Source organism: Calidris pugnax, unplaced genomic scaffold (assembly GCF_001431845.1).
Source record: "Calidris pugnax isolate Ruff unplaced genomic scaffold, ASM143184v1 scaffold376, whole genome shotgun sequence".
Taxonomy (NCBI): domain Eukaryota; kingdom Metazoa; phylum Chordata; class Aves; order Charadriiformes; family Scolopacidae; genus Calidris; species Calidris pugnax.
In genome coordinates this window covers 439,567-467,330 of record NW_015091140.1, presented here as the reverse complement: position 1 = coordinate 467,330, position 27,764 = coordinate 439,567, and the positions used below count along the sequence as shown (strand labels likewise).

The window sequence follows — 27,764 nt, the reverse complement described above, 5'->3', positions numbered from 1 at the left end:
GTAAGGCAAGCAAGCCCCATGGCAAGCACAGAAACCTGCTGATTAATAGCTGAACAGCAATAACAGCTATAAATTTGATCTAGTACACTCCAATCAAATCTGTCATTATCTCGAACCTTTCGTGTCTCACGTTGGCACCAAAAAGGACTGTCGTGGTTTAATCCCATCCGGCAAGTAAGCCCCACACAGCTGTTTGCTCCCCCCACTAGTGACATGGGGGAGAGAACTGGAAGAGTAGAAGTGAGAAAACTTCTAAGTTGAGGTAAGGACAGTTTAGTAGGTAAAGCAAAAGCCTCATGCTTAGGCAAAGCAAAACAAGGAATTCATTCTCTGCTTTCCATGGACAGGCAGGTGTTCAGCCATCTCCAGGAAAGCAGGGCTTCATCACATGTAACCATTACTTGGGAAGACAAACAGCATCGCTCGGAATGTTCCCCCCTTCCTCCTCCTTCCCTCAGCTTTATATTGCTGAGCATGACATGATATGGTATGGAATGTCCCTTTGGTCAGTTGGGGTTGTGTGTTCCAGCTGTGTCCCCTCCCAACTTCTTGTGGACCCCCAGCCCTCTTGCTAGTGCGGTGGTGTGAGAAGCAGAAAAGGCCTTGGCTCTGTATAAGCCCTGCTCAGTAATAGCAAACACTGTTTCTAGCACAAATCCAAACCATAGCCCCATACCAACTACTGTGAAGAAAATGAACTCTGTCCCAGCCACAACCAGCACAGAGGAACATCAAGAGTTCCATGTGTTTTAATTGGGCTTTGTGGCCCTGCAGCAAGGAGAGGGAGGTGGTGTTGGGAGTGTGGGGAAAGCCACCCGAGGAGCCTAGGTATGGCTGTGTGGTCCCCTGCCATGGGCTTCTGGCTGTCCTGGGGGTTGCCTGGGTGTGCACGTCACTGTGCAGGGTGATTACTGGCACTTGAAGAACAGGTCACAGATACCCGCGGCTTAACAAAGCTTAACAGGTCAGATTGCTTTACTCAATAAGCTATACATAGACTTTTATCTTATTATATTGGAAAAAAGCCCTGAACACAACAGAAGTAATTCCCTCAAGATGATTAATTTTTAGGAAATATGTATCCTAGTTCTATTATTTGCTGAGCTATCAAAAGTCCTTATTTAATAGTTTGTTAAAATTTTGTTATCCCTTTTTAGTTGTTGAGAGTGATTGAACCTTGTCCCACTGTTATTTCCATTAATGTTAATCATTTGCTTTTACTAGAGTAATATATTAAATAGACCATTTGTAGTCTTTGAAAAGGCTACAATGGTAGCTACCGTGTCAGTCTAATGAGATTTACAGTAAGGATATCAAGGTATGTATGAAAAATCCATATATTGAAGAATGAAGGCTTAAAGAATGTCTTAGCAGGAGGATGCATTTTCTTATTAATATTAACAGGCCATGTTTGTACTTTAATTCTCTGCTATTATTTATTACAGTCCTAATCTGTCTGAAATACGACTGTAACAGTTGAGCAATTTAAATAGAATAATGGTGGATTTCTTTTTTAAGGTGTAATCCAAGGTCACAGTGTGACCTAGCTTTGTAATGGTGGTACTTAACTCGAGATTCATATCTGTATCATAGTTGTATGGAGTTTCACGGTAAAGGATGCTCCTTCAAATGCATCCTGGCCTTGAATATACTTTTCAAATTGAAGAGAAGTGATTTCCTGTACAGAGCATTAGCCAGTAAGAAGGAAAAACAACCTCTATAAAATGGTGGTAGTATTTTGCATCAGTGATATCGGCAGAAAGTACCAAACCAAAATTCTTACTCTAAACTTCTCTGGCTTTTCTGGGAGAATAGTTCTGGTGAGGTAGAGAGATGGGTCTTCTCTGTATATAAAGTTTCAACCCTATTTCCAAACATCGCTGAAAGTTAGATTGTTTGAAATCTGTAGTCTGATGCAAACTAATGTGATCCTTGTTAGTTGTAGAATCCTATCATTGGAATTTAAATGTCAGGATCCTACCAATGCCTCTAACCTATAATTGCCAGTAAGACCAAAGAAGCAGTGAGGTGAGACCAAAGAGGAAGTGTAACAGACCCTTCCAGAACAGAGAGAAGGGAACTCGTATGGTGGAAAGCCACAAATTACTTCTGAGGCCCACACTGGTACCAATATATTATGTTAAGTACACAGATTAATGCTAGAAGGTAGTTGGCACAAGTCCTGTTTCAAAGACTGGTATATTTATGGAGTTTGAATGCACACTGAATGCCAGGGGGATTCCTCAGCGCATTGACTATCTCGCTTTTCAGTTCCTAAAAGTTGTGGCACTCTCAGAAGGTAATTCTTTCAAGCTCTTGTTAGGCCAGTTTATTGGTTAAGATTTATTCTGAGTGTCAAAAACCAGTTTTTTCTAATCTGCACGTGAGACGGAAGATTCTGTCGTTAAAGAAGGTAGAATGCTTGCTTAATACTGTTTTCATGTTCTTAGGAATGTCTTAGACTGTTGGGATCATGAGGAAGCTGATTTCAGCTGTGGCTTTAGGTTTAGCTGGTATCAGATGTTGCAGATGCTCAGTGTGGCAAGTACAGATGGCTTTGGAGGAGACCGTTAAGGTGCCTCTCTGTCATTGCTGTGGTTGGGCAGTGGCAGGGAGTCAGGTTTACTTCAACTTTATTGGGAAGCTCCAGCTTATTAATGCTGCTTCCAGTCAGCTCTGCTGTTTTGTTCTTCTTGAAGGGCCCTAATGACCTTTTTTCCTGCCTGGGTGATCCTGAGAGTCTGGTTTTGTTTTCCGAGCACTAATGATGTGGCAGGGAGGGGGACAGCAGGGCCAGCCCAACCTTGTAGGCATCTGCTCTTTTTGGATGTGGTTAGGGAATGGAAGAGGAAAAATTTGTGTATTCATAGATATCAGATGGTACAGATCCAAGGGCAGGAGGTAACTGGAGTGTTGACTGGCTGGTAGGCTTCTTTTCAGATATTGAGAAAGCTGGGATTCTGATCTAGGAGGATCAGGACCACAATAATTTATCAGAACAAGTAGTAATTTGTAGAGTAAAATAAATACGGTAGATAGAACAGTTCAAGGCAGCAGTGAGCTTATGTGTTTTAAATGCTCCTTGTCTCCTAACCTTCAGTACTGCACCGAGTAGACTCAGGTATCTCAAACACCCTTCCCTCAAAGGCAGGAAAGGGTTAACCAATCAAGCAACTTATAACTGCTGTAATTTAAAATAGTGAATACACTTATTTGATAGTTAGGGAAATTGAAGCACAGTGGGATCAAGTGACCTACTAACATCTCACTGTCAAGAAACAGCAGGGCAAGTCCTTGAATTTGAGTGTTCTGAGGTCCCTCTCCTCAACTTCTTTTATTAGGTCACGTTGCTTCCCAGGATAACAACATGTTTGCGCAGTTTGGAAATGCAAGCTGTTTCTTTGCAGACATATTACTGCAGAATGTTACAAAACTGGAGAAACACTGAGTCTGAAAACAGATTTAATTCTTGTTTTTAAAATGTAGGAAATTAGGTTTAAAAATATGAAAGGCTGCCAGTCTGCTGTTCTAGTTTCAGTATCTGGGTTGTGATTAGAAGAGTATTAGAAATCTGCTACTGATTTCCAGTGCTAGTCCTCTGATTGGACTGCCTTGCTGAAAAGGAGGTCTTGGTCCCCAAGATCCTGAAAGAGGAATTAAAATTATGTTCCTGCGTTTCCTGTCATTAATTATCTCATAAAGACCTTGAAATGTGCTTATGATGCCTATCACCAGCACATATGGAATTCAGTTTTTGTCCAAAGAAATTAGCTAGACTCTTTGTTTTGCCCCTGAATATTTTCTGTATTGTCAGTTGAAGTTTTACCGGAGAAGCAATTTTTCAAGTCATATTTCAAGCTCCACAGCTAAAGTCCCATTCCTTTCACATCCCATAAGCACTGTTGTGTTTTTAAAACTTAGTCCCAAGAAGCATCTTTCTATTTTCTTTTCCATTTTTCTGCTCCTATTCTGCTCCATTTCCACTCCTTGCCCCCAAGTTAAGGTGTTAAATTGCTCTTTTGTCAGAGCTAAATAATAGGCCGCTGGACACTGTGATAAGCGTGAAGGTGCACTAACAGATCTTCCTTTCAGGAGAGGCACTGTTCAGGTGCCACATTGTTTTGCACTGCTTTGCTATTACATTTTATGATGAAATATCTAGAAAAAGCGCCAGCTACCACTGCAGCCATTTTGGGTTGGGCATGCCGAAAGCCAAGCCAGTTGGAAAATTTTACTTATTTCACAGTTGTGTTTAAACCAGTAAAAAAAAGCCCCCCTTTAAATTCTGAGGTCAGAATATTACTGTTGGTGCTGCTTATTAAATGGTCCATTTTGGGGGGGGGGGGGGGGGATTGCTATTTTTAGCTTTGGTTGTAATACACCACCGTACCTCTGTCTAGTGGGTATTCCCTGGGTTGGGTGGGTTTGTAATTCCGAGGACAGCAAGCGCATCCTTCGCCCTGCAGCTGGGTCCTCTGTCTTCTTGGAGGACCCAGAGGACTTCCTGGTGTTGACTCTCAGCCGTGCTGGTGCTCAGCAGCTGGAGAAAGGATCTGTAGCATTTCTGAAGAGTTTGGGCTTGGTAGCTTTAAGTAAGGACAAATATAATGTGACTCTTCGTTCTTCTTGATCCAAAAGCAGGACAAGCTCCCGGTGGTGGGGATGGTGCCGTGACATAGCAGTGCAGTTCTCAGGCCGGAAAGGGCATCTTCTGGGGTTGAGCTCAGTGTTACTGCTTGGCCTGCTCTTGCCCATGTGGCAGGAGGATGACTACCAGCGTTGTGATGAAGGTAGCACCAACACTAGCAGTAAAACACACGCAGTGCTGTGAACAGGCTCCAGACTGATGAGCCTAGCAAAAAGGTTAATAGCTTGTTCATCTTCATATGTGGTAGGGTGCTTTCGAGGCCCTAAATTAAATGAGCGCTGGGAATACTCATGTGAAAAATTGTTCCTTTGGATTGGGTCTATAATAGTTCAAACTAGGATTTTTTTTTTCCTTTTGAAGATTCTTTTTTGTTATTTTCCTCCTCCTCTTATTCCCTTGCCTATTTTATTAATCAAAAATAACAATTAGAGTATTTCCTGATTAAGTAAAGTATAGGCATTATGGTTCTCTACCTGGGCTGAAGTTTCTGGAGTATGGCACACAATCTTTCAGAGCAGCAGTCCTCAAAACTGGCAATAGCCAAATGTATGGAACAAGTTTTTATACTGTGTTGAATTTCTTTAAACTGTTCCTCTCTTAATCCAGGAAAGACAGTTAAAAAAAAAAAATCTTCTTTAATGTATTTTGGTACTGTGTCAATCAACCTTTTATTGCTTTTCAAGTTACCTTTAAAATTCGTACTGAAAAAAATGAATTTCAGCAGCTAAATAATTGCAGATTATCTTGGTATCTTCTTGCTTTTCTGACAGCGCAGTAGAGGTCACCAGCATTTATGGACCTAAGCACAGAACATCTTAAATATTACGCTTTTGTTGTTCTGATACTGTTTTGTTCAATGCTCGAATTCAGTTTGGAGCCTGCACTCCACACTCCTTAAAGCTGCAGTTTGTACCAAAGGCTTGCTAAGAAAAAAGGGGACACGTCTCTCTGCTTAATATAACACAAAGTCACTGCATAGAGTGTCCTGGCATGCATGGAATTGCCTGTAGCTTTCTAACGATAAAGGCAGTTTCACATGAGAAAAATCTGCATTGATCCTAGTCTTGATTTACATTTTACTTCATTAAAAAAAAATTGATCAGCATAGATAAAACTCCTGATCAATGATCCTAGCTCTTTTTTTTTTTTTTTCCTCTCTCTCTCTCTTTTTTTTTTTTTTTTTTTAAATAGCTTCCATTTTGGTGCAGTGCAGTACAGACTTTTGGTTTAACTGGCTGAATTGATATTCTGAGCAGCGAGTAAGGCAGGATGACAGAGCATCAGCACAGCTACTCCTATTAGTGCTCGGGGAGGTCCGCTCACTTCCAGTTGCCCACTCCGGCCAAGGCAGGGGGAAGTCACGAACCACTGCTGTCCTAGGATACTACAGAAAACATCCCAACTTTCAGCTGCACTCTTTTATACAGACTTCAAGAAAAAACACGGTATTTTGCTGTCTTGAGTCACTCTCAGGATTGAATGGGGTGAGGTACAGAATTTGAAGTCGCAGTCTGAACAGGGTACACGTACTGATCACAATTTACTTTGAAAAAAAAAAAACCCCAAACTATTACACAGGAAATGTTATGCTTTTTAAAGGACTGATGTCTCTGTCTTATTTTTAGTACTTGGATTTTTTTTTTGCAGGGCTATAACATGGTATTCCATTGAAAAAGCCCTGTACCTTTCAGAATCCTGCATGTGCTGATAATTCAAAATAACAGGTAGATTTTTTTTTTTTTTTAAAGAAATACCACAAAATAGATAGCAAGATAAAATACCCTGATTCCTCCAAGTGTAAGGCTGTCATTATCGTGAGGCAGAGTGCTTTATTTTGTATGGTTAAATAAAAATATATATGGGGGGGGGGGAAAGGGGGCATAAAGCTACTGTGACATGCATGATGCAGGCATGGATGGTTTTCCAGCGAACGCTCGTGTGAGCAGAGCAGATTAAAGAGGAGGGTATTTTGCCTGCCTCTCCTGGACGGGCTTTACGTTTGTGGAAGGCATGGCAGGGTCACAAATACAACAAAGCCACGGCAGCCCTGCAAGAATTTGTTGTTGTTTTCATGGTGATCAGCGTTGTCCTTACATAAGCAGAAGGAGAGCAGGCTGCATCTTTGCGAAAGGTGATTAGGAAGTCATCGGCAGGAGACCTGGCTGTTGGGTTTGGTGCCCGAGGTGGAGTGGGTTCCCGAGGCCGGGGCAGCGGGTCGGGGCCGGAGCCCCAGCGCCCGGCTCTCGGGGGTGCGGAGGTTCCGCCGCTCCCCTCGCCCCTCGGTGGTACCCAGCCCTCCGCTCCCCCCTCCCGCTCCGCTGACAGCGATAGCGCTTGACAGCCCTTGTCCTTGAAGGTTTCTCCCGTTCCCGAGCAAGTGGCATATTCCTGGTAGTTTGCCATCTTCCGTTTTTGTCATTATCCCGAGGGAAGCATTAAAAATCCCAAACAACAAACATGGTGGTTGAGTCCATTTTTTCCTTCCCGAGACGGTATTTTTTTTTTTTTTCTCTCTTTTTTTTTTTTTTTTCTTTCTCTCCCTCCTTTTTTTTTTTTTTTTTTTTTTTTTTTTTCCCGCCCGCCGCCGGTTCTCCCCCCTTCCGCCGCCTCTCCCCGCGGCGGGGCCGGGCCGGGCGCCGCGCTGCCTCCCCGCCCGCCCGCCGCGGTGGTACAGTCTGCAGAGGGACCCGCGCCGCGCCGCCGGCCCCCACAGATGCCACACCGCCAGTGCTCCGCCGCCTCATTGAAAGCCTTTTGGGGGGATTTGTGATGATATCTTAGCCAAGTAAGTAGCGACATCCACAGCATGAGAATAATAATCATGATGATGATGATGATAACGATAATAATAATAAAAAAATTAAATCTTTCCCCTTTCCGTTCTGAGCTTGTTTATTTGGCAATTTGCTCCTCGCGAAGGTGCAAGCTGATGAGAAAATGGTGTGGAGACTGGGTCTGAGGGATGCGTTAGATTTTTGGTTCCTGCCCTGTGCATCTCTGGAAAGGTAACGCTGCGACTTGTGTAGATTATTCTGTAAGGTCAAACAGAAACTGCATAGCTAAAAAGGCAGTCTTGCATCAGAAATCGTTCGCTGAGATTTTGCAGGTTGAAAAATCAGTATGATCTTGTTGGGGTTTTTTTTAAACATATGGGCTTGATTGTGATTAAATCTGTTATTTAGTGATGAGGAAAACACGTGGATGGGATTTTTCTGTTATCATTGCTGGTAAGAATCGGATGTCCCTTTTTTCTTTCAGAAGTGCAGTACAGAAAAGACACTAGAATGTGAGCAGTACATTTTGACTTTTTTTTTTTCATAACTTGAACTAATATTATCTTGTGATAGGCAAAGACATTTCTTGTTAGGAAAATATGTAATCCTGAACTGGGTTTATTTATAGAGCTGCTTATAGTTTTTTCAATGGGTATGTTTGAAAGTAAAGGGCACACAGATGGAAAAAAAAAGCATTTCTATTGAAATGGATTAGAAAATGCTTTTAAAGACACGGGGAATTTTATGTAATTTCTTTTAAGCGTGCATGATGTTTCCTGTGGTAAGGTGGGGAAAGGCTTTCTGTGGTGTATGGTACAATCTACTAAAAATTCTGACTGATAGATTTCTTTATTATTTATTTTTAAAGAAGAATCAGCCCTAAATCCCTGAATGCTGCATGGCAAAGCTTTTGGCTGCTCATGAAGCATACAACGCTTTAACAGAAAACATAAGATTACAGGAGTCATTTCCTATTATGTAAAGGGAGATTCTGTGCGTTTGATCCCAGCCTGCGGCGCTGGCAGCAGCATCTGCCCAGTGGTGCCGGGCGGCAGCCGGCGCTTCCCCAGCCTCTCATTTCCTGACTTTAAGTTGTCCTACACAAGCTGGGGCAGTTGCTTGGGCATTGCACCTCCTGGCCGAGGACTAAGGAGAAGGATGGCTGTGGGCAGCCCTGGGGCGCGTAGGCAGCCAGGAGCAGATGCTTAGCCCCCTACTTCCCATCCATCCCTTCCGCAAGGTAAGTATTGAAGTTGCTAAAAGGGAATGTGTATTCTTTCGTGGTCAAACTGTTCATTTTAGCATCCACACGCGTCTGAAGAGCTGCATGCTTGTTAGGTCTTCTGGTCATTTGACCTCCTGATTGCATTCTGGTAGGGACTCTGTGAAAGGATTGCAGAGACATTACACAAGTTAGGATGTTTGAAACGTAGCTGGCATGCTTAATATGGAAAAACCGGAGCTTTTATTGCTGGTATTTGTGGTTAATATTGGATGTATGCAGTATGAAATTGATAATGAGGGCTTTTTGTTAGTCTTTGCTTAGTAAAAGAGATTACAGATCTACTTCATAGTCCACATGTGTTTTTTTTTTTAATGTTGAGATGCATTCCTGATTAGCATTTAATTTGTGAGAGGTCATCCATATGCATGACTAGCTCTTGTACCTTGCTCTGAAATAACTGTTTGACTCAGGTATCCAGCAGGTCTTTGATCACATACAGCTTTTACTTTGTTCATGTTCCTCTCATTTTAATCGAAATTGCTACCTGTGAAGAAGTGTTTCATATTTTTCCTGTAGCGCTGGTAAAATGACTAAGTTTGTGAATAAGGCAGAAAAAAAAGGCTTGTAGATCAGTTGTGTATAGTAATGCAGCATGAAGATTTTTTTTCCCTTTTTTTTTTTTTTTTTTGGTGTGTGCCCCCTTTTACCTCCTTTCCGTATATCTTCCTTCATTTCTGTGGAGAATTGATTTTGGCCCAGCACATCAATGGTAAATACACTTGCATTTTCACAAGATGTGAAACAGATGGGGAGAAGTCACAGCATCTTCTGCAAATGAGGAACAGCTGAGCAGTGGCAACACCAACTACCAGCCCAGTCACTTTTGCAGTGAACATTTGTATGCAGCTTCAGGCTGTGAGGACGTACAACCCTTCCATGTGCCTGAAGGAAAGTCATTCTGCATGAGCTGATAAGAAAATTAACATTTACAAAGATGCCTAGACTGGCAGCACCTTTAAAAATGAGGAACAGCTACAATGCAAATTTTGCAGCTCTATAGCCATCTTTTTTTTTTTTTTTCCTTTTTTTTTTTTTTTTTTTGGTGTGTGCCCCCTTTTACCTCCTTTCCGTATATCTTCCTTCATTTCTGTGGAGAATTGATTTTGGCCCAGCACATCAATGGTAAATACACTTGCATTTTCACAAGAAAGGTAATTATTTTTTTTTTCCTGTTGCAAATCAAAAGTGAATGATATTTCTCATGCTTTCTGCATACATAAAAAGGTTTCATGCATGTATATTGACACAGCTTGGAAGAGTTTCATGCTTCTTAGTAGGATTACAGGTTACAGAAGACATGGTAACGATGACCTAGGTATCATACTGTTCTTTTAAGAGCTTCCATGAAGTGACTTTTGTGAGTGCTGTTTTCTTTTAAATTTAATATCACGTATCTAGGAAACAGTTTTAAAGGATTATTTATTCCCCTTTCCTCTTTCCACAGCGTTTAAAATATACAGCTTATCTTTTCCAGTGCTGTTGAATTTGGGATGCAAACATTCTTTAATCATACTAAAAATATATATTCCTGTCCGAATACTGACAATGTGAGGATACGTTCTGATAACGTATAGGAATGTTACGAGTGTTTTCACTTTTTTTATTTTCATCCTGCAGTTCGTATTTTCAAATATCAGTTGTATATGTAGTAATTCCTTGTTACATTTTGAAATAAATATAGAAGTCGTGACCTTGTAACTATCTCTCACATTCACTGAAACTCCATTATACTGCAGTAGGACTCCAGCAGCTGGTAGTTCTGTAAATTGAACCCACCTCCTTTTGATAAATGTAAATACTTTCACAGGTCGGACATAAAATAATGTTCTGAAGGGAAGAAAGCAGTTTATTTGATTCACCCGACTGTGGAACCTTGTAGAGAATATGCTTGCCTTTTGCCAGATTTTTCATTATGTTTTCAAGGAGAGACAAAGAAGGATATTACAGGATATCACATGGAATTTAGCAAGTATTGCTGTGCCTTTCTGGCTGATTGTTGAAAGTGAACAAAAATTAGTTATAGTCATATGTTATCTGATCAACTGACACCCCCCCCAATGATTAAAATTAAACATTTCTGAATAATTTTGATAAGTCAATTGAAAAAGGGGTTAAAAAAAAAAGAGCTAAGGATGATTATGACTAAATCATCTGCTCCTAGAGAGGTGTTTTTAATTCCTATATTAAAATGCGCTGCTAAAGCTTAAGACAGCCTCTCTCATGCTTTCATTAAGATTCTTTTCTGGTTGAGCCAAGAAGGTGGCAATGAACCCACTCTGAATGGAGGCTCCCTGGCAGCAGGGCTTGGTTGCAAACCGAGCAACAGCAATCTGTGTGACCGGGATAGTCCTCCTGCCTCTGCAGCACCTGCAGTCCGGGCGCTCTGCTTGCCATTAGGAGACCTCAGCTTGGATTCCACTTGCCAGGGCTTTATTATGCACAGCAGGGATGCTCAACGCTGTAAGGCTCTATAGAATTTATCCTTGTAGATCACCTATCTATACATCGTGTTCAAAGAAAATATATCCTTAGTGGAACGGTTGCATAATAGAGCAATATTTCTTCCTAGATAGGTTATGTTCCGTATGCCTGATTTTTTTATATGCAAGTATTTATAAGTAAAGGATATATAGACTTATATAGCTTATATAAATATCTAGGCTTCGGTTTCATACATAAAGCAATGAAGATGATCAATAGCATTTTATTGTAATTTTTATTTTAAGGTTTGGTGCCCTTTCGTAAAAGTATAAACATATGGCACAATTTTAAGAGCTTTGGAGGTGGTTTTTTTTGAAGTTTTGCAGGTTTTATTTATGTCTGGGGAAAAAGCATGCTTTTTACGTTATTTTTCTTGATATATGATCTTGGTTTGTGTATAAAAAATGGAGATTTGCAGTTGAAGAGAAAGAATCCATTTATAATAAAAGGGTTGGAAATGAAACATGTTTTAAAATAGCCCAATGATAGGAAAATAGTTCTAAGAGGCTGGCATCACTGTAAAATGCAGGACATGTTCCTTCATAACACTGCAGATCGGTGAAATATGAAGACTCAGAAGTGATGTGGGATGCCTGCTTAAATAGCAGGCTTGGCATAGTTCAGAAATGGTAACCAAGATACAAAATACTTTCCTTCTACCTCATCTTATATGAACAAGTTCATCCTGTTGGTGATATGTTTTTCCTTGTTTTTAAAGTTACCATAGCATGGTTAAAGCACATAAGGGTTGTGCACCAGGCTATCAGAAGCAGTTCAGGTGAAAACCTAGAAGAGGACCAACAGTAATAATTGTAATTTGTTTGAAAGAGTTTGTGCATTTTTTACCTAGTGTCTCCTTTCCACACGTGTTGAAGGTGAAATGGGTGGAGAAGCTGATTTCAGAGGCACAGAATCACAGACTAGTTGAGGTTGAGAGGCACCTCTGGAGATTGTCCAGTCCAACCCTCCCTGCCCGAAGTGGAGTCACCTAGAGCAGGTTGCTCAAGGCCGTGTCCCATCAGGGTTTGATCATCTCCAAGGATGGAGATTCTATAACCTCTCCAGGCAACCTCAGCCAGCGTTGGACCACCCTCACAGTTTTCTTGTCTTTAAATGGAATTTTCTGTTTGTTTGCTGTCATTGCCTTTTTGCCTTTCACTGGGCACCACTGAGAAGAGTCTGGCTCCATCTTCTTTACTCCCTCCCATTAATTATTTAGAGACATTGATAAGGTCCTCCCCCCTGGGCATTCTCTCCTCCAGGCTGAACAGTCCCTGTCTTCTCAACCTCCAACTTGCTTGTCAGGTGCTCCGGTCCTTTTATCATCTTTATGTCCCTTCATTGGACTCGCTCCAAGGAAGTTCGTGTCTCTCTTGCACTGGGAGCCCAGATGTCTCAGCAGTGCTGAGTGGAGGGGCAGGCTCGCCTCCCTTGTCATGCTGGCAATGCCCTGTCAGCCCAGGAGGCTGTGAGGACATGGCACTGGCTTACTCAACCTTGGGTTCACCAGAGGAAGCCCAGGGCCTTTTTTTTGCAGAGCTGCTTTCCAGCCAGTTGGCCTCCAGCCTGTCCTGCCTGGGGTTATTCCTCCCCAGGGGCAGAAGTTTGCAGTTCCCTTTGTTGGGACGCCCCAAGGTTCCTGATGGCCCATTGCTCCAGCCCATGGAGGTCCCTCTGAATGGCAGCTCAACCAGCTGGTGTTACCAAACACACCTCCCCATTTTTTATCATCTGTGAACTTGTAGAGAGTGCTCTCAGTTGTATCGTCCAGCTCATTAATAAGGACACTTGGCTATTGCATTGCAAGAAATCACTTGGAAGGAGAAGATTTGACCTGGAACTGCAGTTTCAAGATTTTCTGACCAGAACTGAAGCGCTGTGTACCAAAAAAATGACAAAATATAGTCAATACCCTGGATATGTTTACAATTAAAAGTATGGAACTTGCAATATTGAAGTCCAATGCATTGCATCAGCATCGTAGATGCACTTTGGTATGTATATAAACTTTTTTTGAGGACAAAAAAGGAAAACCAATGATTTAGGTTTACTAAAAGCTTATTTTATATGGTAAAGAATGAAGACTCACAGCTGATGAGGTAATTTCAATTGATAATTTCATTCTCTGCATTTCAATTAAAGTGAGTTAAAAATAAAACCATATGAAATGAATTAAAAATAAAATGAGTTTTAGTCCAATATTATTTGAATCTTGCTGAAAAATCTCTCACACAAAATGAAGAAGTAAGATAGGAAAGATGCTTATCTGTTAGATGTTGGGTGAAGAGATATTTCCGTAGAGTCATCTCCTGCCCAGCTCACTGGCCTTCCTCGCTCCTGACCTCTGGAAATTAGTTAAGCATTTGAAGTAAATGACACTCCTCATATATACACTTCTTTTGAGAAGATTTTTACTTAGACAAGAGCTGTCTCGATATGATAAGTTATCTCCTGTGCTCTTATTTGAATTGTGCTCCCTAGTCCAATTCAATGCAAACTTTGTACCTCGGTTTAGGACGAGACACAGCATTTTAAATGTCTTCAAGGATTCCTCCCTCTGTATAGCCCAGCCAAAGTCTGATAAGACAATTCCCACCTTGCTAGAGACAACAGCTTACCACAATTTTAAAGTATTGGTTAAACTGCCTATTGGGTTGGTTTAACAATTATTTTAGGTGAAAGCTAAGTCCCTCTGCACACTGCCATAGTGCTGTCCATTTATAATAGAATGGGAATTTTATACTGACCTTTAAGCATAAGGTCAGAGAGAGTCAGCCCTAAGCGTTCTGGGAAAAGCGTAAGTAGAAACGCCTCAAACTTTTTCCATGAGCCTACAGGCTTATTGAAGCTGATCCAGCATGTGAAGAACCACAAGTGTAGGCTGATGCTGAGCAGGAGTAAGAGCTTGCTGTCAGGGCAAGTCCTCTGTCCAGGAGAGCTGAGTCAGCCAGCTGTCACAGGTGAGGCAGGAGGTGACAACCCATACTGGATCTGGATACTGGGTTTTATTCAAGATCCAACGAGCTTAGAGCTTTTACCCCACTTTATCTCACACACAGGCTGTCTTAGGCCTCCCCTGGCATTTGTCTCCTTGCATCTCAGAACTCCAGGATCTTCCCTTACTTCCAGGGTCTTTTGTCCAGTCTTTGCTTTTTTATCCTTTTCTTGGAGACCATTCCTTTGGGGGGTGCTTCTGTTCAGCCTACTCTTACTTCTGGAACCCGAGGGCCTCAGTTTTCCAAATCTCAGCCGTCTCTGTGCAGAAGCACTACATGTGATGGGCCTCTTTGATGGTGCTGTCTCACATCTCTTCATCGATTGGATGTCCCACTCTTATTTAGTCCAGGTATTAGCAAAATTTGCAACCAGCCCATTCAGGCTGCAGCCAGCAAGAAGCAGCCTTATGCATGAAAGCCAAACAGTTTTGGACATATTTTATACCCTCCCACGCATGCAATGATCTGCTGCATTCTGCTTTTAAGCCATTTTTCACCTAGAACTGTAGCACGCTTCTCCACAAATAGGAAGGGTGAGGACCTCCACTCCTGTTGCCTTTATTGCCTCAGGCTGTTGCCTTTGGAAGGCAGACGTTGCCACCCCCAGCCTTTGGAGCAGTAGGTTTCTGGGTGCGTTAGTGGACCTTGAGAAAAGAGTTAGGCTTTATGGGAGTACGGTGACTGTTTATTTTGGCATGTGCAATATAGAACATTTCTCTTCCAGGATGGGTGAATGTATTGTAATGGTCATGCTCAGCATCTCACTAACCTTGACACAAACACCGATGCTGATGAAGCACAATAAAAATACGCTGCTGCCATTTCGACTTGTCTTTCAGAATGGTACACTTTGTGTCACAAAGGTAATTACAAGAGAACAGTGTTCCCAATAAACTGTTCCAGCCTCCTTGGGAAGTGTGTGATCCCAAATGTCAGGAGGCAGCATTGATTTGTGTCCTTTGTAAGTCAGTTTGGAAGAAACCGTTGTCCTGGCTGAGGACAACTGTTTAATTTTATGCTGTATGCTTACTACGTTCCTTTCCTCTGCTTGAATTATAATGAAAATTTTGCATGTTGTTCTAAAAATATATCAAATTAGGTTTGATATTAAGGGACCAGTGAATTGCAATTGCAATGAAATAATGATTTCGTGTTGCTTTTCACAATGAAATGAGATGAGATTGTCATCCTCCCTGCCCCCGTTTCGTGTTGCTTTTCACAATGAAATGAGATTGTCGTCCTCCCTGCCCCCAGTACTTAAAGGAATACCTATGTATGGATAGTGTAGCTAACCTGGGCAATTCAAAGAAGAATTGTGCCCAGTTTCTTGGACGCAGTGCACATTGTTGCACTACCCAAGGAGGGCATTTGCATTATGGTGGGACTAGATGCCTCTGTAATGCTGTGGTGGTACATTGTTATGCAGAGAACTGCAGGATAAAATGGTAGTGCTAAATCAGCATTACTGAATAAGATGGCTGAAAACGCCATGAAAACAAACTATTGGAGCAGGGGGGTTACAGAAGTAATGATATGCCTAATTTCCATGCAATATACCTCCCAGCTTTCCATATGGGCTTGGGGGCAAACTCTCAGTTTTGCAGGTTACTTTCTTTGGTTCATGGTAAACGTTTGGTGCCTCTCTCATCCCCTCACTGCGTTATTTGGCATTGTTTTGCACTGGGCAGGCCAGAACTCTGTGCCACTGAGGGGCAAGGCAGAGGGGGCTGCCTTCTGTTTTGGGCTGACCTGAAAGAGGATGAAAGGACTGCCCTAATATTTCTATTGCAGCATCAAGAATCCCCCTTCAGGGCATCGGGATTTTGAGCTGATGTTTTATTACTAAGCATATGTGGGGAGCTGTTAGTCCCCAGGGCGCTCAGTTTACATCTACGCACCACTATGTGCAGAATCTTCTGTTCGTTTGATTTTAAATCTTGTTTTGGTTCATCCAAAATAATATTGGGTATTTCTATCTGTTCTATGCAGTGCTTAGATATCAGAGATGGGTATATAATGTGGAGGGGTGGGATTTATTTACATGTTTGGGCTGAAGCCAAAAGAGGGGGGTGTATCTTTTCCCGGAATATGTGATATAGCAGTGGGCGACATGCAGATAGAGACCACTGGGTGTGCAGGTGGGACCTGGCTGGTACCCAGGCTGGGGGGGGGAGCCTGGGTGGGCCAGCTGCTGCCTGTGGCTCCTAACAGACTTGACCTTGGTGAAGTGACAGCATGTTAATAGAGACAAATGGTGCTCAGACGGTGAAAAAAGGTACTCTCTGCTGCATCGATTCAATTGCTGCCTATTTCTTTTCATTATCTTCTTATGAATCTTAATATATCTGTTCATTTTAAGAAGCTATAGTTACTGTGCCATTCCCTACCTTGTTATGGATTCTCTCCCCTGTACCCTCCTTCAAAGGGCTGTTTACAAAATAATAAAAAAACCCCAATAACCTGAGGAAGGGACATATAAAATCTGCAATGCAGAAACAGGATTATATATTTATCTGACTTCTCATGTAGACAGATGATTAATATAGTACCAACTACAGGGTTTATAGCTTGGTATATCATTAAGGTTCCCTGTAACTCTAATGTGAAAAGATAATAAATTAAGTGTCCTCTTCCCTGCCCTTGTCCTCCTTTTTCTAGTTTAGGAACACACTTAGAAGTTTTAATCTGAAAACATGATTCTGATACCAGAACTGCAGATGGAAAGAAATGAAAGAGAAAATGGAAGACATCTGAAATGTTTTTTCTTGAACCTTTTGAAGCATTAAAATTGAGTGCATGAGGTCTTAACATACAAGCCTCATTTACATATCTTCTTTTGGATTAAGAGGGTATCTTTAAAAATATTGCTAGGAGAGTATTTTTGGGGAATTTTTTTTTTTTTCACTTGTTAGAGAAAACTAGAATATAATTTCTTCATCAGGTCTAGTTTCCTTCTAAGGAAATCTTCTCTCCTTTATCTTATCTGGAGCAGATGAAAGCTGCAGATACAGGACATGGTATTTTTAAAGTTTTTATTATCAATAAGGTAAGTAGCAGTACTTTTGGAGCTTTAATTGCCAAACCCTGAGAGAAAGATAATTATAATATTTAAAATAAAACTCAATGAGAATGCTAAGAAAGAACAAATGATAAAGTAACTAGAAATATGCATACATATTATTCTTTTAAAACAAGGCTCTTTATGTGGGGAGGCAGTACCACTGATGTCACTGTTGGGAGCCTCTTGCTTGGGATCAGTGGGAAGCAAAGAAGATGAAGGTCTGTGATTCTGTATAAAGCCTCTGTGCTGGGTTTATTACATTCAGTGAAATATAATGCCTAACCCTACTCTTTTTCGGCAGAGGCATGACCCCAGGGGCTGTGACACTGGTGTAAAAATTGAAGTGGTACACCCAGTGGGAAACTGGTAACACAGAAACTGGAAAAGATTTTCTGCTAATTAGGACAGTTTTCAATTTGCAGCTTGCTTGAGAAGAGTTCTGACCATTGCTGGAAAAGGAAAGGGATAAGTCATTCAACACAGAAAATAAAATATGTGTGTGTGTATGTATGTATACGTATGTATGTGTACATACATATACATGTATATAAAAGCACCCCAAATAAAGAGCAGTTGCTATAAAATCCTTTTTGTTGTTTAGTTTACTGTGTAGTTTAATTCCATTCAAAGTTATTCTTTCAGTGGTTCACTTGAAAACAATAACAATTTTGTACTCCCTCCCACACGCGGGATCCACTCCCTTCCTCAGTAATTCTTGTTTGACCTTACAGCTGGTTCTCTAGAAACTTTCATACCAACTGCCACCCTCAGGAGTGCCACCAGCACATTGCTGTGTTGGGCTGCTTTTTCCATTTGTTCTGTAGTCAACCCAGAGCCTCACAGCTCGAGGTCTTAGTTAATTCAAAATTTTCTATGGATTTGACTTTCTCTCCCATGGCTCTGCCTTTTTATAGCAACCAAGTCCCACTACAGTAATAAAAAGACAAATACGGGAACACTTGTGATTGCTTGAGATAAAAATTTCTCGAGAGCTACAAAGTTAATTCCTGCAAAAGACTGGACAGACCATAGAATGAACCTCTTACTTCATTAAGTCACACAGCACAAAACGTCTATAGTGATACCCATAAGGGCTTGATGAAACTGGTTTGAATTCAGTTTAGGAAGGAAGCGGGAGTGTATCCTACTCTTTCTAAATGTGTGAGGTGAGGGCAGTCTAGGGAAGGGGGGTCTAGAAAAAGGGACTCTCCCCCAAACCTATTATTTTATGACTTAAAGATTGTTCAGCTTCCATGGGAAAGGCAGGTGTGATAATCTGTGCTTGCCCATGAGAAACAGTCTCATAAAGAACAACTACGTAGACCTGTGACAGGTTTGGAGGGGTTTCAAGCTGCTTACAGGATGGAAAAATTCTTGATGTAATTAAGATATTTCTGAGGGTCTCTGTTACTGGTGGCAGATTTTTCTGTCTTGCTGCAAACTAAAGTCTGGACCCTAGAAAGCCTCACAGATATTTAGGATAACAGCTCGTGGCTGGAGCTCTGTGACTCGCTGATGCTGGTGTTGGGGGAAGGCTTTTATGGCACGTCTCTCTAGTCCTGCTGTCCAGGCATGACAGTACCTGTGAGGAGCTTACCCCAGGAGTACAGTAAATAAGTAAACAACTAGTGACAGGGAAATAAACCAACTAGAAAGCCGGTATGTCTGAATTTAAAATCTCTTACATGCATTGCCACGACGTGTACAGAGTAGTACAGCTGCTATCGGTCTGTCCTTCATATATCCATGCAATCTGCATGTCCCAGAAGCTTTCAGCGGTGACTGGCCTCCCTTGAGCCACATCATCAAAGCCCAGCAAGGTTGATTTTAGCTCTTCATCTCTCTTAAATATATACCCATAGGAGAAATGTAATTTGCTGTGTGTCTTTGCGCGACTTTTTGAGATGAGTTATTGAGAATTGAGGTCATGCTGGTTCAGCCTGGCAGCTGAGTCCCTGTGCTTGGTTTTCTCCATAACCGACGTCTCCCTAGAAATCCGTGACTCAGATTTTTTGCTTTTTGTGTCGCAGTCTTTCCCCCCCCCCCAATCCTGTATTTTCAGCGGTAGGTGCAGATGGAGCCGGGCTAGCGCAGGCTGCCCGGGGCAGCTGTGCTCTGAACCTGCACCTACCTGGGAGCCAGGGCTGCAGCTGCAGGCACTCTGAAAAGCTTTTGCTTGCATAAGCACTTGGGCCCCACTAGAGGCTGAATAGCTGCTTGATAAACAAAATGAACACAATGCCTCAAATCATTATTCCCGAGGCCAGGAATATTCTTCTTCTTCCTTCTCCACCCCCCCCCCCCCCTTTTTTTTTTTTTCCAGAGCAATGGTTGTATTGGTTGTTGTTGCTTGTTGATCTTCTTCGGCATCATCTGCTTTCATTAGCGTTTTCGAACAAAGGAATGAATCAGAATAAATCACAACTAATAGAAATATAGGAACAGATTATCATTTTGCAAAGCTGAACTCTCTCAAAGGAGATTACATATTTAAATTGAACAAATACAACTTCATAAATAAACTAAATTAAACATCATCTAATTTTACTTTTGAAGCCAAGTAATTTTAATCCATACTCAGCTTCTCATATAAATATTTCCCAACTCAGTTTTATTCTTTGAAGCATTCTTATTCATATTTAAAAACCAAAAATGTGCCAAATTGAACCACAGTTGTGTGTGCTGAATAAACGTAAAAGCTTGGGTATATTACATAATAATGTGAGAGTTGGCAAGAGGAAGCGATTGCTTTTGTGAGTGTCCCAAGTAGTCGTGTAAAAAATGTGTTGGAGAACCTAATATTTCTCTCTAAAGCTATCTGACTGATGGCATGTCTCAAAAATCCTTTTCATAAATCCCTTATGTCTAGTTCAAAAGGAAGCGATAGATGATTAGAAATCTATATATTTCCCCAGGGAAAAGTCATGCAGAAATCCTGGTGGTGCAAGTATTACACAGATGGTCTGCATTTTGAACAAATTCTTGTTCGTAGATGGAGGAGATCCTTCTGCTGCATAACTGCTTTGTAGAATTGGGACCATTTAAACACCCCAAATATGTTACTTTGTGATTGGAAATGCACTTTAACAATTATCTAACTAGACAAAAAAGAACGTTTTAAAAAATATGCAGTAATGAAGTTCAAGAATTCTTGTTAAATTTTTCAAATAGTGTTCACAAAGCTGAAATACAATTTTAGCCCACCCTATGTTCAGTCTAAAAACCATGTTCAAAAGCCATTTTCCAGAAATAGACTTAAATGCAGTTCTTTCTTCCATGTTCATTAAATCATTATGTACAGGTTGCAGAACTGACCTGTTCAATGACTTCAGTGCCTGAAAGTAGTTGACAGTGGTTTTCAAAAACAGTTAATTTCCAAGTAAATCAAATTTAAGACTGCCAAGAACTTTTTTGGTCCAATATCTTGAAGATTAAACAAAACAAGAGTAGTAAAACTAATTTCTGGATTATTTTTTTTTTTCTGGTTTTAATATTAACTCATTTTTTTATGTTGTAACACAGCAATTCCTTTCCAACATTTTTTTCATATTAAAATTACTAAAATTGATAGTTTTAGGAAAATGATAATTTTATTATAACACTTAGATTTTTTTGATAAAAGGTGATTATAACTTTTCCCAATATTTGAGTATTTGCTGGGGAGCACCAATGGAGTAGAGCTTGCTAATTCTCTCCAGTGATTTGGAGTCATTGTAGATTAATGAGTGTTGGGGGGGAAACATGCAGTTAACAAATACTTGATGCCCACTGAAGTTTTTAGGTTCGCTAATGAAGATAGCTCTGTTCTGAGTATTTAGGACTAAACCCTGCAGCAGCCCTGATGGCAGAGACCCCCAGTTAGAAACGGAGCCGTCGGAGTCCTCGGACATTTTTGCAGTCTATCTAAGCTGCTGTGCCAAACAACGGGAGCAAGAGCACCACAAGGACGCTCTGACTCATGCGAGCTGTATCTACAGTGAAGGTCTTGCTGGCAATAAAGCTGGTTTTTTGCAAGTACTGCTGAAGGGAGGTGTGGGCCCCAGTAGGAGAAGAGATGCCAAAGGCAGGCCGGTGCTAGCGGGCATCTTGGTAGCCCAGCAGTCCAGAATGTGGGAATTTGGATTACTGAATTTCTTCTTCAGCTGAAACACAAAGCAGCCATCAACAGCTATAGGAAACCAGGGCTGGTTTGGTTTGTTCAGTCTTCCTTCACAAATGGAAGTTCTGGACGGGTCTCCTAGCTAGGAATTTTAGCACATGGCAACCAAAAAATACACTCCTGTTGGTTTCTAAATGCATCTGGTTTCATCTGAAATCAATGAAAATGTCTACTTTTCAAACGAAATGTGTAGGCAGTATATTGGTGTGTTTGGTGTAAAGGAAGATTTGTGCTGATGATGTGAACGTTGTTGCTGCATTAGGGCTGCTCTACATTTTCAGGATGTCCTTGAGTATGTTTGCAGTGACGATGAGATAATAATGGATAATTTCATTAGTAGAATGCAGCAAGAGAGTGCTTCAAGAGCTAGATGAAGACATTTTGCGAGTGAAATGTTTTCCTAGTGCTGCATTTTAGAAGTATTGCCAATGCACAAGTACTTGGCCCTAAACGATCCATTGTTGACAGGCAGGTGCTCTTTGTGGGGGGACCGTGGGAGAGGTCAGGTGCAATCATGTGTGTTTAAAAAAACATTAAATGAAACTAAGTGTTTTCTGCAAATAGTAGTTACAATTGTTATTTTGACAATTCTTGCAAAGCCTGGTGCAAAAATTTGGCATAATACCTTTATTATTTTTTGGTAGCGCATTCACCTTCAGAGAAAGAAAGATAAAAGCATAATGCAGTGCATTTTTTTCAAAACACTATTTTGACTCTCTTAATGTGGATTGTAATAATTCTCTCACCACTGAACTCCTGGATGTGTTCCAATCTTTACAAATATACCTGCTATTTTGGACGTGATTAGATTCTATCCTTCATCTCAACTATCTGATAATTGCAACAACTGATTTTTTACATATTCATTTCATTACATAGATCTTCTAAAGATATTGCTTACAATTAAAAAAGACTGAGAAAAAGATCCCCTATTTTTAAGAGATAAAATAGAATCTGATCTTCAATGGTTTCGCCAAGATTACACATAACCAGTATATTAATCTCTTAAAAACTGGCACTTCTCCAACACCTTTTTTTTTTTGATTGTTTGATAAGGATTTGGTACTTGAATAATCAAGGCATGGAAAATGTGGTACTGCTTGGCATTCAGACTAAAATCTTATTTGATCTAAAATGTTAAATATTCTCTTATACAGAGGATACTAAATTTTTTATTAAAATCTGTGTGCATGAATCATTCACAGTAACACAAGGTAATGTACTTGGTCGTAACTCAAACAAAATAACCTCATTCCAGCAAATGTTTCTAATCAAGGGCAAGTATTCTGGTATGATGCTGCAGAATTGTTTGCTGGTATCGTATAAAGAATATTAACCGTGTGTTGTCGGGAGTTTGTGAGGTTACTGTAGTAAATCTAACAAAACAGAGCTTGACAAAATTAATGCACAAATTAATTCTCTGCAAAGGAACTGGCAAGTTGGAACTGGTGTTGGGTGAGGTTGCCCAGTGCCCTCGTTGGGATGTATGAGCATCAAACCCAGCAGAACCGAATTTTAAATTAACGTCAGATACTGGTTGTGCTGGTAGAAATATCTGCAACTGAATGCCTGTAACTTCTGATGTTATGACTAAGAATTGTCATCAGTAGATTTCTCTAGAGAGAAATATTTAATAGCAGTCCTCAAGAGGCTCTGTAATTTGCCCTGCTTGCTGCCTTGAGAAAATGTTTCCAAAGCTGTGTAAAAGTGGGAATCCTAAATAGAAGCTGAGTCAGTATCTTTTTCTTAAAAGATCCCATTAACCCCGTGGCCTCCCCAAAACATCCTGTGGTTCTAAGATACATTATCTTACATTTTGAAAAGTAATATATGCTACATATGGATAGATATAATTGACATCAGTTGGCAGCGTCCTCCATAGTAATTAGGATCATGACCAGTAAAGTATTCAGAGGTTAAAGAAAAAAAAGTACCAGAATTAATTAAATAGCTTATTTTTATATGAATTTCTGGATTATATCTATTTAAAGTATTTCAGCCTCTATTTTCATGTATATACAGCTGTGTTATTTACTAACCATTTGTTATGGCATGTTTTTTCATTCACATCCATTTCATTTCCGATGCTTTCTAGAAAAATCTGTTGTAATGTCTTTCCCAGTTAATAGATGCAATAGACTTTCATGCAAAGTTCTCATAATAATTATTTTATTGAAGTGACTGGTTTTTAGATGAGTGGTGCTTGCATATTTGAATATTGCTACAAACCCCACTATGTTGTTTTTGAGAAACGTAATTTGAGTGTGGGATACAGGCAATCTATATATTAAATAAATATTGCACGTAAATGCCTACCAAGAAATGTGAAGGGATGGGCTCGTGTGGGGCCAAGAACACAGCAAAGACCCTGGTAGTACAGGGTGTTGAAGACAGGATAAAACAGAACCATCAGATAATTAAGTGTTAAGAGAGTATAAGCAGAGCATAAAGAGAGAGAATGGCAGGTGAAGTGATTGCTACCTATTGAAATAAATAGAGCCTGCATCTTGAGATGTGTTTGGAATTCTTAGAAGTTTCTGGTTTATTTCAGGTACTGAAGGACTCCTTGGTCTCCTTTTGCCTTTTTAAGTAGTTGATTGAAACTTTTTTGTAAAACAGAACTGTGATAAATAATTTAGATGTGTGGTTATAGATAATACTTTTTTGCATCTCCAGATATTCCAAAGCTCTACGAACCATTTGAAATCAATCCAAACCTTTTCATGTGTCTGATCTAGGCTTTTTCCTTTTTCTGAATATTTTGAGATCTACATTTTGAGATAGAAAAGAATCACAGATTTCTATATCTTTTCCAGTTATTTCTTTTTAATAATATTTTCTGGAGAAAACAGTTTAACTACAACATGCATACCTGCAATGGAAAAAAACCTGCGGAAAGTGAACCAAGCAAATTGCAATGGACTATTAGTCAGATCATTCTGCAGATGAGACATTTAATTTCATGCAAATTTGAGACTGTAGTCTATATAAAGTGTGCGGTCATGATATGTCTAGTCTGTTGTTCAGTTTTTAAATGTGCAAACAACATTAATATAATCTAAAAGCTTTATGTGGTTTTTATAATATTTTGAAATGGCGTTACATTTCTTTTTTCTTTTCATTTAAGTGTTCAGCAGCGATGCCTCTCTGGACAGGTATATGCTTTCAGAAGACCATTCTCATTTGTCTTTATCACTCGGTCCATGAAACATAGAAGCTATTTGCAATTTATGATTATCTCTTTTGGTCCCTCTTGGTTTCGTGTTAAGAATATAGTCTATTACAAGGGTAGTAGATGAGTCTTTTTTCTTTTCTTTGACCTTTATTTTATTTATGTTCTGTGGAAAAACCCTGGGCTGCTTCAGTGACATCAGACAAATCTTCTCATGAGTTCATGCAATACAGTAATGTATTGTTCTTCCAATGTTGCATTTCATCTCCTATTTTTCTTTCTATTTTCCTTTTGTTTTAAACAAAAAAATTCTCTCTCCTTCTCATGTTTGTGAAGATTTACTTAGAAATTTAATTTTGAAATATGGAATAATTTTCAGAATCAAAGTTAAAGGTCCTTGTTTTGTATGGCCAGTAGATGACAGAGAAAAGGGAAAACCTAGAGTATGTGTTGGAGACAGAATTGGGTATTTTATAAAGAGAAGGTTTTAATTTTTATTTTTTTTAAGTATGTATTTAAGCAGGCTGCTTTTGAAAATGAGCTGAAGAAAGCGTGTACAAATCCAGGTAATAGCTTGTGATGGTTTGAGCACAAGGCATCTGATCATTTATCAGGCAATATCAAATGCCTGTGCTTTGGTAACACGTCCTCTATCTCAGTGTGTGTAGCCACACTGCTGCTTTTTTGGAAGGTCACAGAATGATGATTCCGCTTTGACTTTAATCATTCCAGTATAATAGGTTTTGACTCAGCTGTCAGACATGACGAGGATTAAAGCTTAGTATTTGAAAATAAACATCTTGGGCCAGCTAACCTTAAAATTGGTGAGCTTTCTGTCCACCAGGAGATGTGCTGTTCCAACCCCTGCTGGACCCTGGCAGAGTGCCTTGGGTCAGACCCTGCGAAAGACGCACTAGATTTCATCATCAACTCTACTGATATTTTTTCTCTCTTGAGCCCTCAGATTTGCACCCTTAACATTCCCAGAACATTTTTTTGTCTCTGTGTGTATATACACTGTGTGTATATTTAAATAGATCTATTTTGATATACGTATAAAAGATTTTTTTAAAAGGAATGCTTACTTAATTACCTGACCAGGTTTGAATTCTGAATGGTTTTGTGGAGGTTAATTTAAACATTACTTAGATAAAACATAATGAATTATTAAATAAAAACTTTGTTAGCAACAATGGTGAAATGGCGTAAGTCAATCAAATACCATTGTTGTGCCCTTTTTTTGAGATAAAAGAATGAGGTTATAAACACAAGCATTTCTCCTATACTGGCATCAGTGCTGTCGTCTGAACATATTTTAAGGATTATGAAGGAGCACTTTAGGCAAATGTTCTGTGTCCTAAATCTGCAGTTGTTTCTGTATTTGTCTGCAATTCTGTATTTGTGCAAGGGTGTTTTTCGAGGTGTTTCTGTATTTGTGCAAGGGTGTTTTTCGAGGTAGCTGTGGGACTACTCTCTCTACAAAGCTTGAGATGTTTTTTATATGCAAACCTTTAGACAGGTTTAGTAGGGAAGAACATATACGTGAAAGTATAATAAATAGACATCCAGTTATTTGTAGCAGTTTAAAAGACTGGGAAAAATGGCTTTGAGAGAAGACATTAATTTTCTTAAATCAGGATACTTTAAAAGGTTTTGGCAGTTTCTTCTCTCATTTCAGTCTTTGTCCTCCCACTCTGTGACAGCTGCTGCTCACCATTTTTCCTCCTCTGTTTAGTCTAGATGAGCAGCGGTGGGGTGTTTGGGGATTTTTTGTTTGTTTGTTTCCTGTTGGGAAAACAGTTGGTACTTCTGAATATCATTAAAGCTGGTGGGGCAAGCAGCAGGTAGTGCAGCATATTTTGTCAGAGCTCTGACCTTAATGTAGATTTTTTACAAGACCCATGTCAACTATATCCTCATTGCAGGGGGAAAAGGCTAATTAGATGAATATATCTTTCATTAGGGATGGGTAAACCAGTCTGGAAAATTTAAACAAGATAACAAGAGCACTCGGAACTGAAGCTAAGCAGGTGGCTTCTAAAATGAAACAATCTAAAGGAGCAGTTCTGCTTAAATTAACTTCTTGAAGCTCCATCCAGGTTTTACCTATTGACAGTCATATTGTCATCATTCAACTTCCAGAAGAAGCATTAAGAACCTTTTAATAGTAGTTCTTATCTTTTATCTGTGGGGTTTTACCTATTGACAGTCATATTGTCATCTTTCAACTTCCATAAGAAGCATTAAGAACATTTTAATAGTAGTTCTTATCTTTTATCTTTTATTCCCAGTCTGTTAGATTGTAGCTGACATGACAGACCTGTTATGTCATATAAACACGTGGCTAAACAAAATGTTTTACAAGCAAAGCAATTTCTGAAATGGGGCTACCTACAAATCTTGTGCCGTGTCCCTAAATTCTTATGCCACAATGTCCCCATGCTGTTGCAGATGATGTTGTGTGCTTCCCCTGGACTCTTTCACGTTTGATCTCTGTCTCTAAGCCACCCTCATGGTATCTATATGGTACAGGACAGCTTCCTTTCCCTGCTCCTTTCCCTGTGCACCACCCACCCCATCCCTTGTCACCCTCCCTGGCTGCTGCTGGGACCAAGGGTTGCCTCTGCTGTTGAAGACGTGCGAGGAGTGACCATGTGGTAAGATAAGAAGTACAACTAAGTTACAACTTTTCCATCAGTATCTGTGCTAATGAGGTTCCTTCCTTTTAATCAGACCCAGAGGGATATTCAGGAAAGAGGTAGGACCTAAATGCTTGTGAGTTTTCTCTTCTCCATCAAATCGGTTGTAACTGGCAAGTAAATTCAAAATTTGTCAGGGGAGATGGGTATGGGCAGTGTTTCAAAAGCCTCATTTCCTGGGAAGAGAATGCTAAACCGCAAGGAAAAGTGTTTTGATAAAATGATGGAGAGGAAACTTGTTTTGTGAGCATCACCTCTAATTTTGCCAGTGTGTTAATAATAAAAACTGCAAGAAAACCAAGCATCTTCTACATTAAAATGTTAATATTTGATTTCAAAAGATCTACTTGTATTAATACAAACATTCTATACTTTGTTGCAATGTGTTAAATGCAGGAGTGTATACATTTTGGATACATATTCATACCATGTATGTTGTAATTCACCCTTTAAACATGGGAAATATCCCAAATTTTGCTAGTTATACCA

General features: G+C 40.1%; 1 protein-coding gene across 3 annotated transcripts in view; it reads left to right on the top strand.

The window, feature by feature from the left end:
• The first annotated feature begins 7,304 nt into the window (after positions 1–7,304).
• ATP2B2 (ATPase, Ca++ transporting, plasma membrane 2) overlaps positions 7,305–27,764 on the top strand; it is a 270,013-nt gene continuing 249,553 nt past the window's right edge. For all 3 annotated transcript variants that reach the window (XM_014958671.1, XM_014958670.1, XM_014958668.1), the window contains exon 1: positions 7,305–7,433. The gene's annotated coding sequence lies outside the window, so the exon portion shown is untranslated. The remainder of the gene's footprint in view (positions 7,434–27,764) is intronic.